The 27,154-nt window shown below is 40.6% G+C and overlaps 1 long non-coding RNA gene across 1 annotated transcript; it reads left to right on the forward strand.

Annotated features, from left to right (window-relative positions):
• Positions 1–26,593, forward strand: LOC141609221 (uncharacterized). The gene is made up of 2 exons (XR_012527296.1): positions 1–824; positions 26,295–26,593. It is a non-coding gene; the product is annotated as an uncharacterized LOC141609221 (long non-coding RNA).
• The last annotated feature ends 561 nt before the right edge of the window (positions 26,594–27,154 follow it).

Consider the following 27,154-nt stretch of genomic DNA (forward strand, 5'->3'; position numbering starts at 1 on the left):
ATTTATTCCTTATTTGCAAGATACTCCATTTGTATAAATAGTATAGTCAGATGATTGTAAAAACACAATAATTGATTCAATGATATTATTTCCAACTCTTCCCCATAAATAATTTCTAATATGGTATCAATGAACAATCTTTTTATTCTATAAGATTTATTCTTTGCAATCTTTCGAAAACCAAAAAAAAAAAAAACATACACACAGTATTCATCACCATGACGAATTCTGCAGATCAAAAAACTGAATCCTCTTACAATGTTGTCCATGTCAAAAATCTTGGCACCAAAATCATACAAGTTGCTTTAAATGGCAACAACTATGACGAATGGTCCCAATCTTTTAATATTGCTCTTCTCGCTAAAGGAAAACCTGAATACATTGATGGAATCGTATCTAAAACGCCTGATTCGGCATCAAATTTGGAATCATGGCAAGCCACTAATGCATTGGTAACTTTATGGATCTACAACTCCATGGAGGCTAACATTCGGAAACAAATTTCCTTACGACCTGAAGCAAAACAGGTCTTGGACAATATCAAAAACAGATTTTGTCAAGCAATTGATGAAAGGGTATATCAATTGCAAGCCAAATTTATAGCGTGCCGTCAAGGACCAACTGAATCATTAATGGCGTATTATGGCCGCATCACTACTCTTTGGGACGAAATTCTGGAATATGATCCTCTTCCCTCTTGCTCTTGCAATCCTTGTCGATGTGATTGGGTGACTATTATGGATGCGCATAGAGAAAAGAACTGTGTTCGGGGTTTTTTATTGGTCTCGACGATCGATTTTATAACGCTCATTCTCAAATAATCGGTACAATTCCTCTTCCCAATTTAAATTCTTCTTATAATCGTTTGTTACAGGAAGAGGGAATCCGCAATTTGACTCATCCCAAAGTCGAACCCAGGCCCGAACTCATGGCCTTTGTCACACGTGCTACTCAGGAGACTCGTGTTCAAGGGGGGCTCGGGTTGATTCCAAACCATATATTAACTCCAATAAAACTGTAAGTGGTAATCTGCCCTCTACTCGACCTCGTTGCATTACCTGTAATCGCCCTGTCTATACCTATAAAACCTGCTTTTTGGTCACCGCTAACTTCTCGGAATGGTGAGGGGATAAACCTCGTGACCGTATATACGTAGATACAAGCGATATAAACAACCTCGTGGTTATACCCAATGAGCGAGGCAGGGGCTCTCATAAGGACATGCGCCTTAGTTCTGGTTCTGTCCCACATGCCCACATGGTAGGAAGACAGCCGTCCTCTTCATCTAGTATTCATGCTATCGACATTCTGGATATAAATACTCTCACACCCGCTGAGATGACCGATCTAACACGCCTATGGAACTTGCTAATACCGAGTTTGTCATACTCCTCGATATGCAAACAATATTTATAATCTCAATACCAAACTAAATAATGTAGTAGGGTAAGGAGGCCGATCCACATAGACGGTGCTTGGCTCTTAGATTAATTGTTTATTTCCTAGTTTAGTTCTAGCAAATGTTGAATGATTGATAAACTAACTAATAAGACTAAAACTAAAGCAAACGATTAAACTAGATGAATGTCGAATTTATTAAGATGCTAATTAAGGAAGCAAGGGTGGTTGGGTTCACTCATGTAGACAATGGGTAAAGGCACAAATTAATAAGTAATCAAGGTAAAATCAAAGGTATGTCCCAACCTCTCGATGTGAGACTAACCCGAGGCTTAGCATAATCGAACTCTCTTTCTAATTACCCATAACCCACTAATCGTCATTAATTATCTAGCCACAAGTCAAGCTCTCATCCAACAAGTTATAAAATAGTGAAATTGACCCGAATTCTCATTGAGACATTTCCACAAACACTTTGTATGCATGACAATTAGAAGAGAAATTATCATGAATTGCTTGTTTGTTCAAGCCAATAATCTACCCCTATTAACCACACAAGATTCCCTTCCACCCTAACAATACACTACTCAAACATACTAATGGAAATGAGAATAAAATATGGGAACTTTAACATGAAAATAAGAAGAACAAACATAATGATAAGACAAGAAATTAAACTTCAATAAACATGTAAACAATTGAGAGGAAGAGGAATTAAGAGAAGAATTATATCAACATTAATTAAAGGTGGAAACTTTGGTTGAAATAAGGAAGATGAATCTCTTCTTGTCTTCCGATCATAACCCAATAGCAAGTGTAAACTAATGAGTATTGTAGATCTTGTATAAACTAAAGAGTAATTAAATTAATAATGAAGAAAGATTACAACTTTTACTGAAGGAAAATTAAAGAGAGTAATATTCTAGGGTTCTTGTCTTACAAAATGAGATACTAGTTATTCTAATCTAATTGTGTGGGTGTAGAATAATCTAAGGTGTAAGGTAAGGTTCAAACTATGGTAATGGGATTGTGTCTATTATACTAGTCTATTAATAATACTACTAATAATAATTATTATAATAATTATAATTATAATTATAATAATTAATAATAATAATAATAATATCCTAAAATTAACTAAAATACACGACTCACTACACAAAGGGGAGGGCGTGTTTTTGTAAAAGCAGAACAAAGACCAAAAGCAGCAATGATTGAAATAGCACTCGTGATCTGGGAGCCGGCGTCATGGCCGGCTAGGAGGTCTCTAGAAAGGTTGGGTGATTTGTTGGTGGTGTGGGAGCCGGTGGAGGCGTCAGCAGTCGGGTATGCGGCTGGGAGAGCAATTTGATGCGATCGTTGATGTTGGGAGCCGGGCTGTCGACAGCCGGTGGTATGGCCGGCTAGGAGGTTTCTGGAAGTTGGAAGAGGATATTGCAGTGTGTTCCCAGCCGGGGTTGGAGGCGGCAGCCGGGTAGCCGGCTCAGGGAGCTTGTCTTCCTTTCAATGAGACATTGTCGAGCTTGAGCTTCAATTCGTGGTCAATTTTGGTGTTAGGTCGATATGCCACTATTGTTTCCCTGGTGGCTAGCATCTGGTGGTTGTTAAAGAATTATGGTGGTTAGAGGATGATGATGAATTATGATGTCGATTAATGGTACTTGTGAGAGTTGTTGGCGTCAAGCGCTGAACCCTGGCTTACTTGAGTTGAATTCTGAGCTTGGAATCATTGTTGAAAAAGTTGACGGACAGAAGAGGAGCCATGGTGTTGATGGGTGCCGGTGGTTGAACTCATGGTGGTTGTCGAATTGGTTGTTGTGGGGAGACTGAGGTGATGACGAGGTGGAGCTCGGATGCGGGCCGTTGCTCCGTGGTTGAGGTGTAAGTTTTTATAGTCTAAAATAATATGTTCTAATCTCATAATGAACATGTATGAACTGAATGCGGAAGCGATAAAAGAGATCGATTACTTACTTCCAGCCATTGCTTGAAATAATTGATCCGTCCCAAATCTGACTTGGTTTCCAAACCCTCAGCCTCATAATTTAGATGGTGTGTTTTCTTAATGAGGTAGGCTTGGTGAACCCTAATCAGAATACATATGTTCCCCTTATATAGACTCTTGCCATCAAAGAGTCAACTGAACAGTTTCCTAAATTGTGAGTGGTAAGTTATGGGAGACAATAGTGGAAACAGAATCCTAGGTAAATTCCACCATACAATGGACCAACTTAATTTACATAAAATAACTTAATTAAATATTAATATAATACTTATTTGATTTATGGAAATATCTTACATTCTCCCACTTGGTCTATTTAACAAGAGACACTACATATGGATCATGGCGACGAATTCTCTTAGAGCAAGAATTAATCTTCCATGTATCACAATATATCAAGTCACTCACACCACACGCATTTAACTTAATGAGTAAACCCCATGTTTACTCGAGGTTCAAACAAAATGATATTTCTCAACATTACTTTATAAATATGCGCATAAATCCAAAAGAGAAAATATCCAACTTAATAAAAGTGTCTTACAAAAACTTAATGAATGTACTACATAATGGAACCAAGTCCCATTCTCACTATATGATCCTTGAAAGTCTTAATTGGCATGCCTTTAGTCAAGGGATCTGCAATCATCAACTCTGTGCTAATGTGTTCAATGATCACTTTCTTTTCCTGAACACGCTTCTTTATGGCTAGATACTTTATGTCGATGTGTTTACTTCGACTTCCACTATTATTATTCTTAGACATAAACACAGCACTTGATTATCACAATACTTTCTTAGCGGCCTACAAATAGAGTCAATAAATCTAAGCCCAGATATGAAACTTTTCAACCAAACACCATGTGAGGTAGCCTCAAAACAAGATACGAACTCAGCCTCCATAGTAGAAGTAGCCGTCAAGGTTTGCTTCACACTCCTGCATGACACAGCTCCATCAGCTAGCATAAACACAAATCCTGATGTGGATTTACGTGAATCTATGCAACCAGCGTAGTCGGAGTCAGAGTAACCTACTACTTCAAGATTCTCAGTCCGTCTAAACATAAGCATGTAATCCTTAGTACCTTGAAGGTATCTCAACACTTTTTTTGCAGCCTTCCAGTAATCAAGTCCTGGATTACTCTAATATCTTCCTAACACTCCAACCGCATATGCAATGTCGGGTCTAGTACAGACCTGAGCATATATAATGCTACCAACAGCTGAAGCATATTGAATATTCTTCATTTGTTCTCTTTCAATGTCATTCCTAGGGCACTGGTCCAAGCAGAACCGGTCACCTTTCACAATTGGTACTATACTTGGTGGACAATCTTTCATCCTGAATCTTTCAAGTACTTTATTGATGTAGGCCTCTTGAGACAACCCCAAAATGCATCTAGATCTATCTCTATGGATCTTAATGTCAATGATATAAGATGCCTCACCCATATGCTTCATATCAAAATTACTTGAAAGGAATTGTTTCACCTCATGTAGCAACCTTTTATCATTGGTTGCTAGCAAAATATCATCCACATACAACATTAGAAAACAAACTTTACTCCCACTGACCTTAAGATATATACATAGATCCATTATATTTTCTTCGAAACCGAATGAAGAAATAACTTCATGGAATTTCTTATACCATTGGCGGAAAGCTTGTTTTAAACCGTGTATGGATTTATTTAGCTTACAAACCAAATGCTCACCATCTTTAGAGAAGAATCCTTCGGGTTGTTTCATATAAACCTCTTCCTCTAAATCACCATTGAGAAATGCTCTTTTCACATACATCTGATGTAACTCGTAATCAAAATGAGCTACTAACGCCATGATAATTCGAAAAGAATCTTTCTTTGATACAGGAGAAAAGGTCTCTGTGTAGTCAATTCATTCCCTTTGAGTGAATCCTTTAGCAACGAGTCTTGCCTTATGTCTCTCGATGTTGCCAAGTGAATCTCTTTTAGTCTTATAGACCCACTTGCACCCAATAGATTTTACACCATTAGGCAATACAACGAGATCCCAAACTCCATTAGATGCCATAGAATTCACCTCATCATTCATAGCATTCATCCATAAGTTTGAATCTGTAGAACTTCCGGCTTGTGAAAACGATATAGGATCATTATCAGCTCCAACATTATAATCAAATTCTTGTAGATATACTTCATAATCATCAGGAATAGTCGATCTCCATTCACGAATAGATCTTCTTAATGGAACTTGTTCATCCTCGTGGTGAACCTCTTCCTCATTATGATCTACCATATTTTGGTCGACATTTTGTGGAATTTCTGTCACTGGTTGGGTAACACTCGATTGAACTTGAGGAGTGTGAATGACAACCAATCTGTCACTTGAATCAGAGGGTGGAGCTTCATGATGATCCCTCTCCAGGACAATGTCCTGAATTAGGTCACTCCCACTGATCAAGTCATTCTCAAGAAATTTAGCATTTCGTGATTCCACAATCCTTGAAACCTATAACCCTTAGACTTTTTGGCATATCTAATTAAATACCCACTAATATTCCTTGGATCAAGTTTCTTTTCTTGTGGATTATACACTCTCACTTCCGACGGGCATCCCCAAATGCGTATGTCTCAAACTCGGTTTCCATCCCTTAAATAATTTAAAAGGTGTCTTAGACACAGCCTTGGAAGGAACCCAATTTAATATATACGCTGCCGTCTTAAGAGCATAAACCCACAAAAAAATGAAGGAAATTTAACATTACTTCTCATACAACGCATCATCTCAATTAATGTCCTATTTCTTCTTTCTGCTACACCATCCTGATCTGGAGAACCAGGCATAGTGTATTGGGCAACAATCCCATGCTCTTGAATAAATTTAGCAAATGGACCAGGTGCTTATCCGTTCTCAGTTTATATACCATAGTATTCACCACCTCTATCAGATTTCACAATCTTAATGCGCTTACCGCATAGGTTCTCTACTTCAGCCTTAAACAATTTAAAGTCATCAAATGTAACACCCCCATATTCAGAGGAGCCTTAACTAGGCCTTCCTTGGCATATAAGGGCATTACCATCTCGGTTACCCGAGGGCAGTAATAATCAAATGTCGATAAAAGAACTATTATGTTATATTACAAGTGATTTAAAACCAACTGACGATATAAAAGATACAACTCAAAGGCTACTCGCTATAACTATCAATTCTCGTGAAGAATCATCCCTGCCCGGACTCCAGCTATCAACGATATCAACACCTGCTAAGACAGACTTCTCACCATAAGGGATCACGGCAGACATATAAAACAACAAGACAACCACACAAGGTCAGTACTGAGATAAGACACAACAAAGCCAACAACATCTAACAATACAATACAATATAAACAGTCACACACACAATCACACCCACTCCAATCAATCTCCGTCACCGACTGTCCACTGGACCAGCCCTGCCAGTGGGGACCGCAGCCGTACCCACCAAATCCCCGCTCATCATACCGAGCGTTAACTTTGTCCCATTAATGTACACATCCCCTTCCGTGGCGGGTTCCACGAAGGGCGAAACTAGGGCGTGAAGCCACTCCCGCAAGTGACTCCACTCAGCCGAGAACGCATCTTGAGAACCAGAGACAAACAATCACAACTCACTGCAATACAGCAACAACCAACAATCGTATACACGCTGCCACACAACAACAACGACACAACGATCGACACACTAGACTATCTACAGAAACTGAGTAGGCGAACCTACCTTTAAGCAACTGCAACCAATCCATGCCAACATATGACATATCCAGCAATCAAGCAAAGCCTATAACCACAACACAATCATCTATTACTATCAAGCAAACCCTAACTGCAAAGACAAAGATACGGATGATGATGACGATATACCTACAAGGAGAAACCCGGCAAAAGACCGCTACCCGACTCAAGCTATGCACTCCTAAGGCACAAGGACCTTCAAAAGGCTTCCATGGAGGTTTTATGGTGAAGGGAAGGGAAAGAGGCGACTAAAGGATAGAAGGAATGAGGCGGAAATGAATTGCGGATTTAACAAAACGCGATTAAAAACCCTCGCTGAAAACCCGATACTCGATCGAGTGTCACACATACTCGATCGAGTGACACCCTACTCGATCGAGTGACTAAGCTACTCGATCGAGTAGCCTCTACTCCATCGAGTGCCTCTCATAACTCCCAACCCAAGGTGATCTGGCACGCACTTCTAAGGGCTAAACCGCTCCCAAGGTCAGTCAACGCTGGTCAAAGGGTCCCTAAAAGGGCGGGTATTATAGTCTTCCCCCCTTAAAAAGAACTTCGTCCCCGAAGTTCAACTCACCTAACTCAAAGCACAAGACACGAGGACACAACGACATCACTACTCTTTCAATACAGATCACTATTCCCCAGAGATACCCTTCCCATATGTCATCATCATCAACTGTCATTCTATATAGGTCAACTTTACACAAAATATTACTTGAAATACTCAACACACCACGTACTTAATTTCTCACTTAGCAACACCCAACAACGCGAAACATACCATGTTATTCAACAACGTGATTCTATTACGACACAAGGCACCACAACTGTCTCTTTATGACCGTTTTTTTTTTTTAAAACACACTATCAACTTTCACTTCAACGCATGAATTACTCAACGAACTAAAGTAACCGATTACAACTTCATACAAGCCATGTGACCAAAGTAATAGAAAACTTTGCAAATAATCAACAAGACATTATAACCGAACAACAACATAATCTCAAAATCAGCCTCTTTATTTTGCGACATTACTCTTCCCCTCTAAAAAGGAACTTCGTCCCCGAAGTTCACCACCAAATTATCACACATGTTACAACTTGTATCATGTCATAAATTAAAACCATATTATTTATTCCGGACATTACTCACTAATTATATACTCCTTAAATTAGAAAACATACACAACCCACCCGAACAACTAGTCGCTGTCGAGAAAGCATGTTAATATCATGTGTACAAGTGTATGAGAATATGTATCTCCGATGAATAGCTAGTCAATATGGCGGATGTAATATTAAAGCAACAAGAAACAATCGCCACTTCACCACTTGTTACAAATATGCATATAAAACCCAAACGCGACTTCTAACATGTGACATTAACGGTTCAAAGGTGTTACTAAGCATCACTAACCATGCTAAACATCAAACATACAATTATTTAACCATTAAACAATTTTAATTTTTGAAAAGTTCCTGTAACAGTGTTACTCGATCGAGTATCTAACGGTACTCGATCGAGTGTCCTGCTACTCGATCGAGTGTCTTGGCTACTCGATCGAGTAGCCCTGAGATCAGAATGCATCAATTCTGTCATACCTGCAGCTACTCGACCGAGTATGGGGTACTCTGTCGAGTACCTACAGGTCAAATGCCTTGGGAAACCTGTCATAAACCACATGGACATGTACATACTCGTCACATAACTTGAGTCGGAATGACCTCCCGACTCACAAAATCCTGCCACAAAGTCAACTAGCAAATACGGCCTTATGGCCAAGCATACAAATCCGAAAATAAAAGTTCTAACTACTAAAAACTACTAACATCCAACACCAACGACCATAACCAAGAATCAAGAAATTGGAGTATCACTCATGCTGCTGCTGCTGCTCCTCCTCCATCACCTCCTCACCCCCACCATCACCTCCTGATGTGCCCGCTCCAGATGACCCAATCCCCGCATCAACCCCCGCTCCAGCTCCAGGACCTACGTACCATGGGGTCAAGCCACCATAAGCGAAGGACTGAGGCGTCCCCCAAGCTGAGTAATCCACCCCGTAGGAGTGGAAAACTCCACTATAGTCCCCAACTCCACTCCACCATACCGGATGCGGCCCCTCTGTCCCAATCCCCTGAGTGTACGCCATCTCATGCATATTCCGGAGTGTCAAGGTGGATGACACTCTCTCTGCTAAGTAGCTCGATCGCGTCTCCGGAGTGTCGAGGGTAGCACGAAAAAGGGTGCTGCTGCGGTGGTGCTACCGGCCGTGGTCTAGTCTCAGCGGCCCTCTCTCTCACTCGACGGGGTCCTCTCCCCAACCTGGGCCTCTCCTCCGCTACCGCCGCGTTCTCCCTCTTCCTCGGCTCGGGCATCACCTCGAGAATCGTGTCATCAATGAGGTAGGTCTGCAACTGGCGGGGCACGTCATCATCCTCCTCCTCCTCGTCGGAGTCAACAGCTGTCACCACCGGCTCTAACGGCTTGGTCGGTGGAAGGTGCTCAGGAGCCGGAATCCCCATCCAACTCATCTCTCACACTCTCCAGGCTAGGCTACCGTCGGCCAAAGTTCTCAACCATTTCAGGTCGAGATAGTAGTCACGGTACATCGTGAGCACCGGTGTTGCCAGAGGCACGTACTCCGAAGAAGCCTCAAAGGAGGTTAGCTTTTCAGCTAACCGAGTGGCGATAGCGCCGCAGCTCAAGTACCAGGAAGAGGCAGTAGCCATCAAAGCAAGGCTAGCGCAGACGATGGCAGGAGCATTGAAGACCACCCTCCTGGCCCGCTCCAGGTTGAGGTAGGACATCAGAAGCAATACCTCATGATTGTTCACTTTACTGATATCCGGTCTATCATAAAGGAGGTTCGAAAGAGAACGAAGGAAGATCCTCAATGTAACATGCTGAACATCATTAATCAGCATGTTGCTTGAGGTGGGAGCTGGTTTTCCGGTCAGACAAGGCATTAGGCGGCAGACACCGCACTCAGCAGAATATCAGTGATAGAATCCTTGGGAGGCTTGGCCAACCCAAGGTGAAAAGCAAAAAGGTCCATAGTAAGCAAGAAACTGGTGTTCATCAACCGAAACTCAACGGTCTGGGCAGCTGGGTCATAGCTAAAGGAGCTCATAAACTCCAGAGTAAGAAAAGGGTAGGAATGTTTCCTCAGCCGGTACAACCCCGTAAAGCCCAAGGTCTCAAATATGTGACGGACATCCGTCTCTATTCCCAAATCAGTCAAAAGTGTGGTATCCACACACCTCATTGGCCTCATTTTGCGTTTTTGCAAAGCTACAAAACGCTCTCTTTGTTTGAAATCTACAAACACTACCGAGGGGTATTCCGGTACCGCGGGTACCACGGGTCCACTCCCCTCCCCAATCTCAGGCTGTGTAACCCTTCCCCGTTTACTCTGACGGGTCCCTACGTTCGGTCTCGGATCATTTGACATATAACTTAAACAACTTGCATAAACATGTAAAGCATATACTTCATGTAATTGGATTTTACATACTCAGCTAGGTACACAAATTCACCAACAAGTTCTCAATTTTGGAATGCAAATTCAGTTTATAGCAACTCATAACCGATAGTTGTGAAAAGTTTAGCATGATAACACTATTGACTCAACTAGTTCGAATATTACTTACTAACTCAATATGCTATCTCATATAATTACTTATCATCATGTTAGGCATTCATATATACTCATGGCAAAGCAATTTAGAACATATCATCCTTAACCTTCAATATTAGACACAAACAATTCAATTAGTTTTGTCAGACGGTCTTTACAGCTGTAACAATTTTGACATATTCACCATCAATTAACATCTCTACTATCATATTGAAGTTTATCCCTTACCTAAACATTCATATTGAACACCAAATTTCAAATATAGAAGACGAATTTCAATTTGGGGCACTTTTAAGACGGAGTTTTAAGGCAACTTTTAAGGTGAAAATTACTAAAATTCAACTTTCAACATAATATGTACCTCATATAGTGTCCAATTTCATCATATAACATGTAAAAACAACCCAAAATAAATTTTGATTTTGGTAACCCTAGAAAATTTCGGCCCCAATTTGGCAATTTTTAGCCTATTTCTACAGCAATTAAGCACCAACATTCATGAAAGGAAAGCATGTGAAGCATATTACAACAATTTTAAAGCAATAATTTGTCCATATGAATCGAAAATTTCAGATTGCATCATTATTCTAACACATCCAAATTAATAAATCATGTAAATAGGAAGAAAATCATACCTTGATTAAGTAGGAAAGTAAAAGAATGCAAACAAATAAGAAGAAACAACCCAAAGAATCACCACCAACACAAGATGAAGAAAGCTTTTGAGAGGGATGAAAGAGCTTATGGGTCAAAATAAGGAAGAAGAATGAGGAGAATAAGAAAGAATTAGGGGTTTTAAGAAACCCGTAAGAATCACTGTACAGTAACCTACTCGATCGAGTGTCTAGGGTACTCGATCGAGTGCCCTCTACTCGATCGAGTAGGCGCTATTTCGTCGAGTATCTGCAGAAAATTTCCACATCCCGATGTCATAGCTTCCTAACGAGATCGAGTGAGGTCTACTCGGTTTAGTAAGCACTCGCACTCGGTCAAGTATAGTTAAGTACATGGTCAAAACTACGAAGTAGATCGAAGATTCCTGCAAAAACAATATCGCGTGTCGATTCCAAACTAAGTTCGGAATCCGCCACTAGTTATCATACTCGTTCACGTATTACTATTATTACTCAAGCACACCATATCGTCTCAACAATTAAGTTTTATGTCATATTACGCTACAACAAATTACCCAACTCGGTTTACACCTCTCACGAGTCATTCAAAAGCATAATCACGTCCTCATACCTTACTTAAACTTACCTTACCACATTATTACCAAACTCGTGTTCACATCAACATGAAACATGCAATTAACGATAATTCATCCTTTCATATGTCATATAAATATAATGTATACTCTACATAGCAATTTAAAGCTTATTCTGTTCAAATCAGCACAAACAAAATTTTGCTACTCAAGTCGATCGTCACGCAGCGGAAAGTTTCTACTAATAAACAAGGCATATACGTATTACTATATACTATGTCTCATATTATAACTAAACACTTCTTTAGCTATCATCTTTATAGCTACATTAGGAAATATAAACTCATATACGATTACCGTTATCAAAAACCTGAAGTAAACATTAACATGATCACCTTCATAATACGGCATACACTTTCACATTTTCACGCATTTCTATCAAATAAGCTCCTATCACGGTTCTCATAACCATCGTACAACTCACTAATCATGCCAATTCCTCACCATACGCCATCCAAACGTAACTAATATACTCATCTCTACGTTAGCATAGACTCAACCACAAATAACTCCTACACGGCTAATATATACGTCACATATATACACACGGACTCCACATTCCCATACCCTGTGACTGGCTTAAGTACTATGGGGCCAAGATTTTGAAATGAGGGCGCCTACTCACCCAAAATCTAGCGTCAGCTGGGGCTCCCATTATACATACACCAGGTTCATTTTATTAGACTCGCTAAGTTCATTAAGTTCATTTGTTACAGGTTCCAAAATCGTCGCTCTGATACCACTTTGTAACACCCTCATATCCAGAGGAGCCTTAACTAGGCCTTCCTTAGCATATAAGGGCATTACCATCTCGGATACCCGAAGGCAGTAATAATCAAACGTCCATAAAAGAACTATTATGTTATATTACAAGTGATTTAAAACCAACTGACGATATAAAAGATACAACTCAAAGGCTACTCGCTATAACTATCAATTCTCGTGAAGACTCATCCTCCGCCTTGACTCCATATCAACGATATCAACACCTGCTAAGACAGACTGCTCACCATAAGGGATCACGGCAGACACATAAAACAACAAGACAACCACACAAGGTCAGTACTGAGATAAGACACAACAAAGCCAACAACATCTAACAATACAATACAATACAATACAAACAGTCACACACACAATCACACCCACTCCAATCAATCTCCGTCACCGACTGTCCACTGGACCAGCCCTGCCAGTGGGGGACCGCAACCGTACCCACCAAATCCCCGCTCATCATACCGAGCGTTAACCCTGTCCTACTAATGTGCACATCCCCTTCCGTGGCGAGTTCCACGAAGGGCGAAACTAGGGCGTGAAGCCACTCCCGCAAGTGACGCCACTCAGCCGAGAATGCATCTCGAGAACCAGAGACAAACAATCACAACTCACTGCAATACAGCAACAACCAACAATCGTATACACGCTGCCACACAACAACAACGACACAACGATCGACACACTAGACTATCTACAGAAACTGAGTAGGCGAACCTACCTTTAAGCAAATGCAACCAATCCATGCCAACATATGACATATCCAGCAATCAATCAAAGCCTATAACCACAACACAATCATCTATTACTATCAAGCAAACCCTAACTGCAAAGACAAAGATACGGATGATGATGACGACATACCTACAAGGAGAAACCCGGCAAAAGACCGCTACCTGACTCAAGCTATGCACTCCTAAGGCACAAGGACCTTCAAAAGGCTTCCATGGAGGTTTTATGGTGAAGGGAAGGGAAAGAGGCGACTAAAGGATAGAAGGAATGAGGCGGAAATGAATTGCGGATTTAACAAAACGCGATTAAAAACCCTCGCTGAAAACCCGATACTCGATCGAGTGTCACACATACTCGATCGAGTAACACCCTACTCGATCGAGTGACTAAGCTACTCTATCGAGTAGCCTCTACTCTATCGAGTGCCTCTCATAACTCCCAACCCAAGGTGATCTGGCACGCACTTCTAAGGGCTAAACCGCTCCCAAGGTCAGTCAACGCTGGTCAAAGGGTCCCTAAAAGGGCGGGTATTAAATCAAATGCTTCATCCTTAGAACGAAGTAAGTAAAGATACATATAACGTGAGTAATCATCAATAAAGGTGATAAAATATTTTGGATCATTAGCGTTCATGTCCGGACAACAAATATCCGTATGTATGATTTCTAATAGGCTAGAACTTCTCTTTGCACCTTTCTTAGACATGTTAGTTTGCTTACCCTTAATGCAACTAACACAAGTATCAAAATCAGTAAAGTCTAAAGTATCAAGTACTCCATCATTTACTAATCTTTTTACCCTCTCAATGGAGATATGTCCCGATCTCCGGTGCCACAAAATAGAGGAATTCTCATTCATAATACAACGTTCTAAACCAGCATTGACATGCATAGAATTATGAGTAATATTATTTTGCAGTTCAAGACGATATAAATTATCAAACAAAATACCATAACCAATAATTTCTGAATTTCTGAGAATACTAAATCCAGAGTCTGAAAATGTAACACCTCCATACTCCAAGTGCCTTACCAGGACCACCCAGGTATAAGGATGTTACCATCTCGGTTATCCGAGGCAATGATAATCAAATAAACAATAAAGAAACAACGTTTAAATAGAAATACTTAGTGAAAGGTTACAATCTCGAAACCAAAACCAAAAGTACAAATACATGTTCTTAAACTGATCACATCGATCTAATCGAAATGTTATGAAAACTACTAAGCTACAAAAAGACTTCTATCATCATATCGTGGCACATCCCCTATCCCGACTCATCTTATACCGCTCAATATCTGCTCACCATCCCCGAATGGATCACCGCAAGTTTTAGAAACAATAAACCGGGGTCAAGATTTTTTACACAATTTATATAATCAACAATCTGAAAGAAACAACACACTCAAACAAATCACACAATCACCCACTCCAATAAACTCCGTCTCCCGATCGTCCACCGGACTGGACCCCGCCATGGGGACCGCAGCCGTACCCACCAAATCCCCGCTCATCATACCGAGCGATAACCCGTCCCATTAATGTGCACATCCCCTCCCGTGGCGGGTTCCACGGAGGGCGAAACTAGGGCGTGAAGCCACTCCCGCAAGTGACTCCACTCAGCCGAGAACGCATCTCGAGAACCAGAGACAAACAATCACATCCATCAACAACAATCAATCAACAACCGTCACAAAACCAATCAATAAGCACTAATTACAAGACAATCACCACACATTATGTAACTAATACGAGTAGGGAAACCCTACCGAAAGCACAACAATCGACGATCTCACAAACGATATCAAAAAGCTTCCTCTACGAATCCTCCTCCTAACATACAAACATATAATCACTACCAAGCATAACATACTACAAAACCCCCAATTCCCAAATTAGGGTTTAACCAACTTTAAAGAAACATTATAAAAATGGTATATAGGTCTTACCCTTGACGCAAGGATCACAACGGTATAAAGAAAGGTGAAATCCGGCCTTCCAAACTCTGGGATTTCCTAACAATGCGATTAAGGTGATGAACGTACTTTGCTTTCTCTCTTGACAGTAATTTAGGTTTTGAAAAGTGTTTAGAACAATGACGGAAAAGATTATATACCTTAATCGCATAATTAACAAAACCCGAGAAATAACTCCTCGTAAACCGGCAACTCGATCGAGTATCTAAGGTACTCGATCGAGTGCCCCCTTACTCGATCGAGTATCATAGTTACTCGATCGAGCACCCAACAGGTCAGAAACTATTTTAAAACGCAACTCACCCTTACTCGACAGAGTAAGGCCTACTCGATAGAGTACCCAGAGACTTATAAATACGGAGTATTACAGTCTTCCCTCCTTAAAAAGAACTTCGTCCCCGAAGTTCAAACCACACAAAACAAAGACTCATACTACGCACTCCCGACTCAACAACCAAAACAAAACTCAACATAAAACATGTTACTAACTCAAACTCAGCCCGACTCAAACGACAACAACCATACCGACACAACATAAGAAGGGTATAAAGCTCTTAAAAACTCTTTGCGATCATCTCCTACCCCCCTAAAAGAAACAAGGTTACGTCCTCGTAACCAAACATACCTGATCAAAAAGGAAAGGGTAGAGCTCTCTCATGGCATCCTCTGCCAACCATGTAGCTTCCTTAGTCTCGTGGTTAGACCAAAGGATCTTAAGCAAAACTGTCTCACCACTCCTAGTCTTCCTAACCTTCAGGTCAAGAATCTGCTTAGGTACCTCAAGATATGATAAAGACTCATCTAGCTCTAAGTTCTCTGCCTCTAACACATGTGACGGGTCACTCACATACTTCCGCAGCTGCGATACATGAAACACATTATGCACTCTCTCTAACGCAGCAGGTAAATCCAGACGATAAGCAACTTCCCCAACTCGCTTTAAGATCTCATAGGGCCCGATGAAATTCTGACTCAGCTTGCCTTTCTTCCCAAATCTCATAACCCCACGCATAGAAGACACTTTCAGAAGAACCTTATCCCCAACCTGAAACTCTATATCCCGGCGATGTAGATCTGCATAACTCTTTTGCCTATCCTAAGCTGCTCTCATCCGTTCCCGGATCATCTTAATCTGTTCAACCATCTCATGTACCATCTCTGGTCCTAGAACCATCTTTGCCTCAAAGATCAAGTCGTCCCAACAAATCGGACTCCTGCATCTCCTCCCATATAAAGCCTCAAACGGTGCCATGCCAATACTAGTGTGATAGCTATTGTTGTAAGAAAACTCTATCAAATCCAACCTCTGTTCCCAGCTACCACCAAAGTTCAACACACAAGCTCGTAACATATCCTCATGAGTTTTGATTGTTCTCTCAGTCTGACCGTCTGTCACAGGATGAAAAGTTGTACTCATCTTCAAAGTTGTTCCCAAAGATTCCTGCAACTCTTTCCAAAACCTTGAGATAAAATTCGCATCTCTGTCAGACACTATGTCCTTAGGGACTCCATGTAACTTAAGCACATTCTTCCTGTAGGCCATAGCTAATTGTGCTTTAGTCCATGTATCTTTCATTGGAACAAAGTGAGCTGACTTGGTCAGTCGATCCACTATCACCCATATCATGTTATTACCATGTTGACTCTTTGGTAAACCCACGATAAAATCCATAGAAATGGATTCCCACTTCTACTCAGGTACCTCTAAAGACTGAATCTTACCTTGTGGTCATCGCTGTTCCCCTTTAACTCTCTGGCATGTCAAACAACGGGCCACAAACTCAGCTGTTTCTTTCTTCATCCCAGGCCACCAAAACGTGTTCTTTAAATCCTTGTATAGCTTGTCACCACCCGGATGCACTGAATACGGTGTACAATGTGCCTCTGTCATGATTGTCTTTTTCAGCTCCTCATCATTAGGGACACACCACCTACCATCGAACCTCAAACTACCATCTGTGTGAATAGAAAATCGGGACACTGTCCCTTTCTCTACTCCAGCTCTCCACTCAACCATCTTAGGATCTGAAGCCTGTTTACCTCGAATATCATCATAAAGATCAGGCTGAACCGTCAAATCTCCCACAAAGATCCCCTCTCGCATCATATGTATCCCAAACTTCCCCACCTCATCTCTCAACCTCATCAAAGATAGAGCTGTACACAGGGAATGTACACTCTTCATACTCAAAGCATCTGCAACAACATTGGCTTTCCCTTCATGGTAGATAATATCCATGTCATAATCGCCAATCAGCTTCATCCACCTCCTCTGTCTCATGTTCAACTCCTTTTGAGTGAAGATGTACTTGAGACTCTTGTGATCCGAAAATACCTTAAAGGTCGCCCCATAAAGGTAATGTCTCCAAATCTTGAGAGCAAACACCACTGCACCCAACTCTAGATCATGTGTAGGATAATTCTCCTCATACGGCTTCAATTGCCTAGAAGCATAGGCAATCACCTTACCGTTCTGCATCAACACACATCCTAACCCATTCTTTGAGGCATCTGTATAAACCTCAAAGTTCTCAATCCCTTCAGGCAATGCTAAGATAGGAGCTGTGGTCAAACGCTCCTTTAATCTTTGGAACGCCTTCTCACAACTCTCATCCCAACGAAACCTGTTCTCTTTCCTCATCAAAGCTGTCATAAGTCTAGCTATCTTGGAGAAATCTTTCACGAACCGTCTGTAGTATCCAGCTAAACCTAAGAAACTCCTAATCTCAGCAACATTCTTTGGTGCCTCCCACTTTGTCACTGCCTCAATCTTTGCCGGATCCACAGCTACCCCATCCTTAGAGATCACATGCCCCAGAAAAGCAACTCTCTCTAACCAGAACTCACACTTGGACAACTTAGCATTTAACTCATGCTCCCTCAAGGTCTGCAACACAATCCTCAAATGCTCCTCATGCTCCTCCTTAGTCTTGGAATAGACTAAGATGTCATCAATAAACACCACCACAAACTTGTCCAAAAACGGTCTGAAGATTCTGTTCATCAAATCCATAAACACAGCCGGTGCATTACATAACCCAAACGGCATCACTACATACTCATAATGGCCATACCTCGACGTGAAAGCTGTCTTTGGTATGTCCATCTCTCTAATCTTCACCTGATGGTACCCCGACCTCAAATCAATCTTGGAGAAGACTGATGCACCACTCAACTGATCAAACAGGCCATCTATCCTTGGCAAAGGATACTTGTTCTTCACTGTCACTCGGTTCAGCTCTCTGTAGTCTATGCACAACCTCAAACTCCCATCTTTCTTCTTCACAAAAAGAACTGGTGCTCCCCACGGCGATACACTAGGTCAAATGTATCCCTTCTCTATCAGATCATCTAACTGTTTCCTGAGCTCCTCCATCTCTTTAGGACCCATCTGGTACGGTGACTTAGAGATTGGCCCCGTCCCCGGTTTCAACTCAACGGTGAAATCTATCTCCCTCTTCGGTGGCAACCCCGGAATCTCGTCTGGAAAAACATCTGCAAACTCTCCCACCACCGGTATCTGGTCAACTGTCGGACTCTCTATCCGGTCATCTCTCACATGGCACAAGATCAAAGGACATCCCTTCCTCAGGTAAGACTTCAAAGTGACAGCTGCAATCAACTTAACTTTGGGTTTGACCATAAACCCACGATAAGACACACTAACACCCTTAGGCCCTCTCAAAGAAACTTTCTTTTGATGACAATCTATCTTAGCTTTATACTTTCCCAGCCAATCCATCCCGACTATCATCTCAAAACCGTTAAAAGGAAACTCTAGCAAGTCTACAGGTAGATCTACTTGCCCAACCATCATAGACACATCTCTAAACAACCTCCCACATGATACAGACTCTCCCGAAGGTATAAAAACTTTCTCACTCACAGACTCATATACTTTCAAACCCAACCTTTTAACATGACTCGAAGATACAAACGACTGAGAAGCCCCTGAATCAAACAAAACAAAGGTATGAATACCGTTAACAAGAAAAGTACCAGTGATAACATGGGCATCCTCCTCACCGCTTTCTTGTCCATCATGAACAAACTTTTCATCGGTCTTCCATCCACCTCCCTGGGACAAGATCTTGGCTGATGTGGTCGGCTTAGCACCCGACCCCTGATTGTTGTTGTTGTTCGTAGCTGGTTTCTGATAAGAATTACCGCCATTGCGGTTACCTCCACCCTGATAGCTCTGACTTCCCGTTTAGACCATGACCCAGACGGTCTATTGCTCGCATAACTCTGAGCAGGTCCCTGAGAATAGCTCCCCCGAGCCGATCCCTGAAAAGCTCCAGGCATACTCGTGCACTCATGTCTCTTGTGGCCCACACCGCCACAGCCAAAGCAAGTCATACCCCAACTACCACTGCTACTCACACGGCCACGCCCGAAGGAAGCCCCAGCACTAAACCCTGACCCAGAAGAAAACCCTCTAGCTTGATTGTGGTTGCCTTTCTTGTGATTAGACTGGCCTCCACCCTCACTCTCAGCCTTTCTTTTCTCACTCACTCTCTCCTGAGCCATCTCAACCAGCCTCTCAGCTCTCCCAGCTCTCTCATAAGCTTCCTTAACATCGGTAAGGACTCCCACGGGTAACTTACCCATAATCTTGGGTGTCAACCCTCTTTCAAACCTCAGCGCTAGGTTCTCCTCACTCAGACCCATATCCTCAGCATACCTAGACTTCTCATTAAACTGCTTGTAATACTCAGCAACTGACATATCAGATGTCATCTTAAACCCATCGAACTCCTCTCTCAGCTTACTCCTCACATGTTCCGGTACAAACTCCTTCCTCATAGCCCTCCGAAACTCTTCCCAAGGTATAGCAGGTAAGCCCTGGTTCACATACATCTCCCTAGCACCCACCTTCACCGTATCCCACCACTTTCCAGCTGCATCCCTCAGGTAGAACGCAGCTTGTTCTACTCTCATCTCATCAGGACAATGAACCAGGTCCAGAATATTCTCCATCTCGTGATGCCAGTTGTCAAGAAGGTTTGGTTCCCCGGTTCCCGTGTACTCTTTTAGGTTAAACCTCGCTATATAGAGACTGATCTTAGAGTGATCAACCTCCTTATCCTTATTCACATTCTTTAAAGCCTCAGTGAGAGCATCTTGGTGCTCCAACATCTTAACAACATCATCTATGTTCATGGTCTCAGCTCTCGCATAGTACGCGTTTCTCTTGGGCGGCATCTTGCAACTATATAAGAAAGGGTAGACATAAACATACGCACTAGAACCTCAAAACACGAAAACAGGCTGCCCAGAACACACTCGATCGAGTGCCCAAACCTACTCGATCGAGTAAGAGGCTACTCGATCGAGTGCCCAACATACTCGATCGAGTGCCTCGACTCCGAACCCAAACGGACCTTCCGACCTCTAACATACTCGACCGAGTAGCCCGCTACTCGATCGAGTGACCCCTACTCGATCGAGTGCCCGAGGTACTCGATCGAGTGCCCAAAAACACGATTCTGGATTCAAAATCGTCAAATACCCACTCGATCGAGTTAAACCCACTCGACCGAGTATCTCACCTACTCGATCGAGTATCCCCCTACTCGATCGAGTCATGCTGACTCGCATAAACTACCCGCATGTTATCTCACATCTCCCAACATACTAAGCAACATTATAAACGCAACATGTGATATAGCTAAGCATGCAACTTTATCAAGCTTTTCATATAATCAACGAAACAGTGACGTCATATTATCAAACGCCACATAGTAATCATCCAACATGCTTTTATATTCCAACAACAATTCTATATATCTCATCAATCTTTCATTCATATATCAATCCTCTACTCCAAACATCCAACAATTACGACATACTTCATCACATCCACACACAAGTTGACAAACAACACATACGACTTGACAGACACCCCCCATGTGACCGGTTCAAAATTGTAGGGCGATTTCGCGACTTTAGGACGTCTCCCAAGCTTTTGCATTAGCTCCTACAACCTTTACCCCAGGTTCATTTTAATTGACTCCCTATATTCATTGGGTTCATTGGTTACAGGTTTCAGGATCGTCGCTCTGATACCATTTTGTAACACCCCCATACTCCAAGTGCCTTACCAGGACCACCCAGGTATAAGGATGTTACCATCTCGGTTACCCGAGGCAATGATAATCAAATAAACAATAAAGAAACAACGTTTAAATAGAAATACTTAGTGAAAGGTTACAATCTCGAAACCAAAACCAAAAGTACAAATACATGTTCTTAAACTGATCATTCTTGATCTAATGAAATGTTATGAAAACTACTAAGCTACGCGGAAGACTTCTATCATCATATCGTGGCACATCCCAGCTATCCCAGTACTCATCTTATACCTGCTCAATATCTGCTCACCATCCCCGAATGGATCACCGCAGGTTTTAGAAACAATAAACCAGTACTCTTTACACAATTTATATAATTAACGATGAAAAAAACAACACGGCTCAAACAAATACACACAATCACTCACTCCAATCAACTCCGTCTCCGATCCCTTCCACCGGACCGACCCGCCATGGGGGACCGCACTGTTCCCACCTAAGCCCCGCTCATCATACCGAGCGATAACCCCGTCCCATTAATGTGCACATCCCCTCCCGTGGTGGGTTCCACGGAGGGCGAAACTAGGGCGTGAAGCCACTCCCGCAAGTGACTCCACTCAGCCGAGAACGCATCTCGAGAACCAGAGACAAACAATCACATCCATCAACAACAATCAATCAACAACCGTCACAAAACCAATCAACAAGCACTAATTACAGCACAATCACCACACATTATGTAACTAATACTGAGTAGGGAAACCCTACCTGGAAAGCACAACAATCAGACGATCTCACAGCTGATATCAAAAAGCTTCCTCTACGAATCCTCCTCCTAACATACAAACATATAATCACTACCAAGCATAACATACTACAAAACCCCCAATTCCCAAATTAGGGTTTAACCAACTTTAAAGAAACATTATAAAAATGGTATATAGGTCTTACCCTTGACGCAAGGATCACAACGGTATAAAGAAAGGTGAAATCCGACCTTCCAAACTCCGGGATTTCCTAACAATGCGATTAAGGTGATGAACATACTTTGCTTTCTCTCTTGACAGTAATTTAGGTTTTAAAAAGTGTTTAGAACAATGACGGAAAAGATTATATACCTTAATCGCATAATTAACAAAACCCAAGAAATAACTCCCCGTAAACCGGCTACTCGATCGAGTATCTAAGGTACTCGATCGAGTACCCCCTTACTCGATCGAGTATCATAGTTACTCGATCGAGCACCCAACAGGTCAGAAACTATTTTAAAACGCAACTCACCCTTACTCGACAGAGTAAGGCCTACTCGATAGAGTACCCAGAGACTTATAAATACGGTGTATTATAGAAAAATTAAAGGTAAAACCTAAATGTACAAGTCTTGATACTGAAATCAAATTTCTAGATAAATTTGGAACATAAAATGTCTTTTCCAAATGGAAAATAAAACCACTACTTAATATTAAGCTGCATGTCCCAATGGCCTCCACATGTGAACTAATCTGGTTTCTTGAATAGATTGAAAGTTCACTGCCCACTGGTTTCCTTAGATTTATCATACCCTGCAAGGTATTCGAAACATGGATTGTAGTTCCAGAATCAATCCACCATGTATTATGATTAACATTAACCATATTAGATTCATAACAAACAAACGCATGAAAATTACCTTTCTTCTTTAGTCAAGCCTTAAACTTAATGCAGTCTATCTTCATGTGTCCCTTCTTTATACAGAAGAAACACGTAGACTCTTTCTTAATGGCTGGCTCAGCTGAAATCTTTCCCTTTCCCTTATCTTTAGTGTGACCCTTTTGCCTCTTTGAAGAAGAAGCAACAGTAAGGTTCACCTTCTCACCTTCCTCCATTAACAATCTGCCCTCCTCTTGAACACACATGGCCATAAGTTCATTAATTGACCATTTATCCTTATGTGTGTTATAAGAGATCTTAAATGGGGCATATTTTGGAGGAAGAGTGCATAAAATGAAGTGCACAAGGAAAGAGTCAGACATGGTAACTTCCAAAGTCTTAAGTTGGGCTGCAATATCCCTCATGCGCATGATATAATCACGCACCCCTTTAGTCTCGGTGAGCCTCAAAGATGAAAACTGCATTATTAAGGTACGAGCAAGAGCTTTATCAGAAGTTGCAAACTGCTCATCGATGGCCTTAATTAGATCTTTAACTTTAGTATGCTGATCGACAGAACCACGAATATTAGCACACATTCTGGTCTTTATAAACATAATGGAGAGACGATTAGATTTCTCCCACTTTTCATAAAGATCAATTGCTTCTTTAGTGCTTTCTTTAGTTACTTTAGGTGATTCGTCTTTCCGAATAGCATAATCAATATCTAACCATCCCAACTGCAGTAGCATTCTCTCTTTCCAGACCTTATAGTTATCACCATTCAATTCAGGAATGTCAAATTTAACATCAATAGAACTCCCAGGTAAAATTGCTGCAAATATAATAAATAACATGCTTATTACAAAAATTGAGACTTTAAATTTAATCATGTTTTACCAATGTAAATCATGCTGAAATATGAATCTAGAGACATAAAACTTGCATGTGGGCTAAAGTTTTACTCAATTAGATACATAAATAAATTTAACTTTATAACGATACTATCAAACCATATATATATCTTAACTCCTGTGGGTAGATTAAGAAACAAGATTCAATATATCATCCTAATTAGTCATACAAATACATACAACATGATTCATGTAGGTAAGTCTCATTATATTACATACGACTAATCACAATTAAAGTCTAGTTTTCAAATGTGATTCCAAAATAAAATTTCAATTAACTAGAGGTGATGTGGCTACTCTCTAACTAATAAAATTTTGAATCACTCGACGTTAAAATTTTAATCTATATACTCAACTTAATGTATATATGAAAAATATATAACCAGAAAACTTAATTGGTCTAACACTCTATATATATGATTATAAACAATTATAAGAATATAATCACTTACAATAGCACAATAATAATAATACCATGCGAAAAACAGATAATTAAAGAAGCAAAATTTGCCGACTATGAGCCAAAGATAACATGTAGAAAGAAGACACACGTATCAAGAAGAGAGATGACAAATTGTTGTAGTCTAAACTCTACTAAAAGCTACGGGTAACATTAACAATAAGGCAAATCTCATGTCTACAACTTTCCATGATAAGGCAACTTGCTAATACGGCATAGGCAAAGGAAGACAAAACCGGATTGTATATAGTAGACATGTGATTATAAAATTTCTCACACATGGTAATAGTTCAAAAAAATATGAATGTTCAAGTCAGATCTATAATAACTCAAATTAAAACAATTTCGTAGCATATATATATGAAGACCGTCATATAAAATTGATATTCAGATATCAAGCAAGACAGAGGCGATTACTCGCTCTGATACCAACTGTAAGTTTTTATAGTCTAAAATAACATGTTCTAATCTCATAATGAACTTGTATGAACCGAATACGGAAGCGATAAAAGAGATTGATTACTTACCTCCAGCCATTGCTTGAAATAATTGATCCGTCCCAAATCTGACTTGGTTTCCAAACCCTCAGCCTCACAATTTAGATGGTGTATTTTCTTAATGAGGTAGGCTTGGTGAACCCTAATCAGAATAAATATGTTCCCCTTATATAGACTCTTGCCATCAAATAGGCAACTGAACAGTTTCCTAAATTGTGAGTGGTAAGTTATGGGAGACAATAGTGGAAACATAATCCTAGGTAAATTACACCATACAATGGACCAACTTAATTTCCATAAAATAACTTAATTAAATATTAATATAATACTTATTTAATTTATGGAAATATCTTACATGAGGTTGTTGTATGGTGAGTGAAGATGAAGGTGAGTGGTGGCTAATGTTTGAAGAAGGTGTAGTTGGTGAATGGAGGGATGCAACGAGGAGATGAAGTATTGAAGAATGCCATTATTGATGGTGAGCTTATACAGAATGGTGATGAATGGTGATGGTGAATGCTGTGGGATTTGGTTTGTTGAAGTCAAGAGTTGACTTTGACAAAGTCAAAGATTGACTTCATTCATGCCATATTTTATTTTGTCTCAAATTCTGTCTCGCCTCTCAATTTTCGTTTCATTATTCCTCCTTGCCTACACGTTATTATAATAAAATGATATTAATACTAATATTAAATAAAAATCCGAATAATTATTAAATATAACTACGACGACTAATTATTATAAATTAGTAATTAAATGAGCTTTTTAACCATTTAAGCACGCAAAATCGAGTCGGAATAAGGTAATAGGATGGGGCTAGATCGTCCTAAATTAGGACGATATCACTCACGCAAGGATGCTTCTTGTGACCGTCTTAATGGTAATGTACTGCTTTCCTCTTGGATTATTGATATAGGAGCATCCCACCATATGTCGGGATGCCTATCTCATTTTTCTAATATTCGTAGCATCATTCCACTGTCCGTTGGGCTGCCAAATGGTGATTTAACTCAAGCTACACAATGCGGTGACATTGTTTTATCGTCTCGACTTATTTTAAAAGATGTATATATGCACCAAAATTACAATGTCATCTTATTTCCGTCTCAAGTTTACTTCTTGATGATTCTCTCACTATACAATTTTCGCAAAATTTTTGTCTTATTCAGGACCGTTCCTTGAAAATGCTGATTGGTGCTGGTGAGCGGCGTTAAAGGCTATATTATTTAAAAGGTGTTCAAACTGACAACGTGAAAGCATACTCGGTGAGCACCAATGATACGATTGAGCTATGGCATAGAAGGTTGGGACATCCATCCACCAACATTTCCTTTTTTTACCGTTTTTTAATAAACAAACTCGTAGCAAATCTCAATTTTTAAGTAAACCTTGTGATATTTGTCTTCGGATGAAACAAACCCGTGAATATTTCGTTAAGTTCCAACAATGCAGAGGCACCTTTTGATCTTATTCACTGTGATTTATGGGGTAAATACTTCGAAAATGAGTCTTGTGGTTTCTGTTATTTTTTAACAATTGTTGACGATTTTTCACGCTCAACATGGGTTTACCTTTTGCGACACAAAAGTGACACTAACCAAACCTTATTAAAAAAATTCGCAATGGTTGAGCGTCAATTTCAAAAGAAAATCAAAATCTTACGCAACGATAATGGTATTGAATTTACTTGTCTAAACAATTTTTTTACCACAAATGGGATTTTATTTCAAACTTCAAACGTCGACACACTCAACAAAACGGTCGGGTGAAACGCAAACATCGCCATATTTTGAACGTGGCACGTGTTCTTTTATTTTCAAGCAAGTTTACCTATATTTTTTTTGGGGGGCGAATGCGTTCTCGCTGCAGTTCATTTAATAAATCGTACCCTAACAAAACTTTTACATGGTAAAACACCTTACGAAACTCTTTTTAATAAGTCTCCGCTTGTGGAAAATCTTCCGAGTTTTTGGATGTTTGTGCTACGCCAAAAATATCAATCGCTCTCACGATAAATTTGCCTCACGGA

Source organism: Silene latifolia, chromosome 10 (genome assembly GCF_048544455.1).
Source record: "Silene latifolia isolate original U9 population chromosome 10, ASM4854445v1, whole genome shotgun sequence".
NCBI classification, from domain to species: Eukaryota; Viridiplantae; Streptophyta; class Magnoliopsida; order Caryophyllales; family Caryophyllaceae; genus Silene; species Silene latifolia.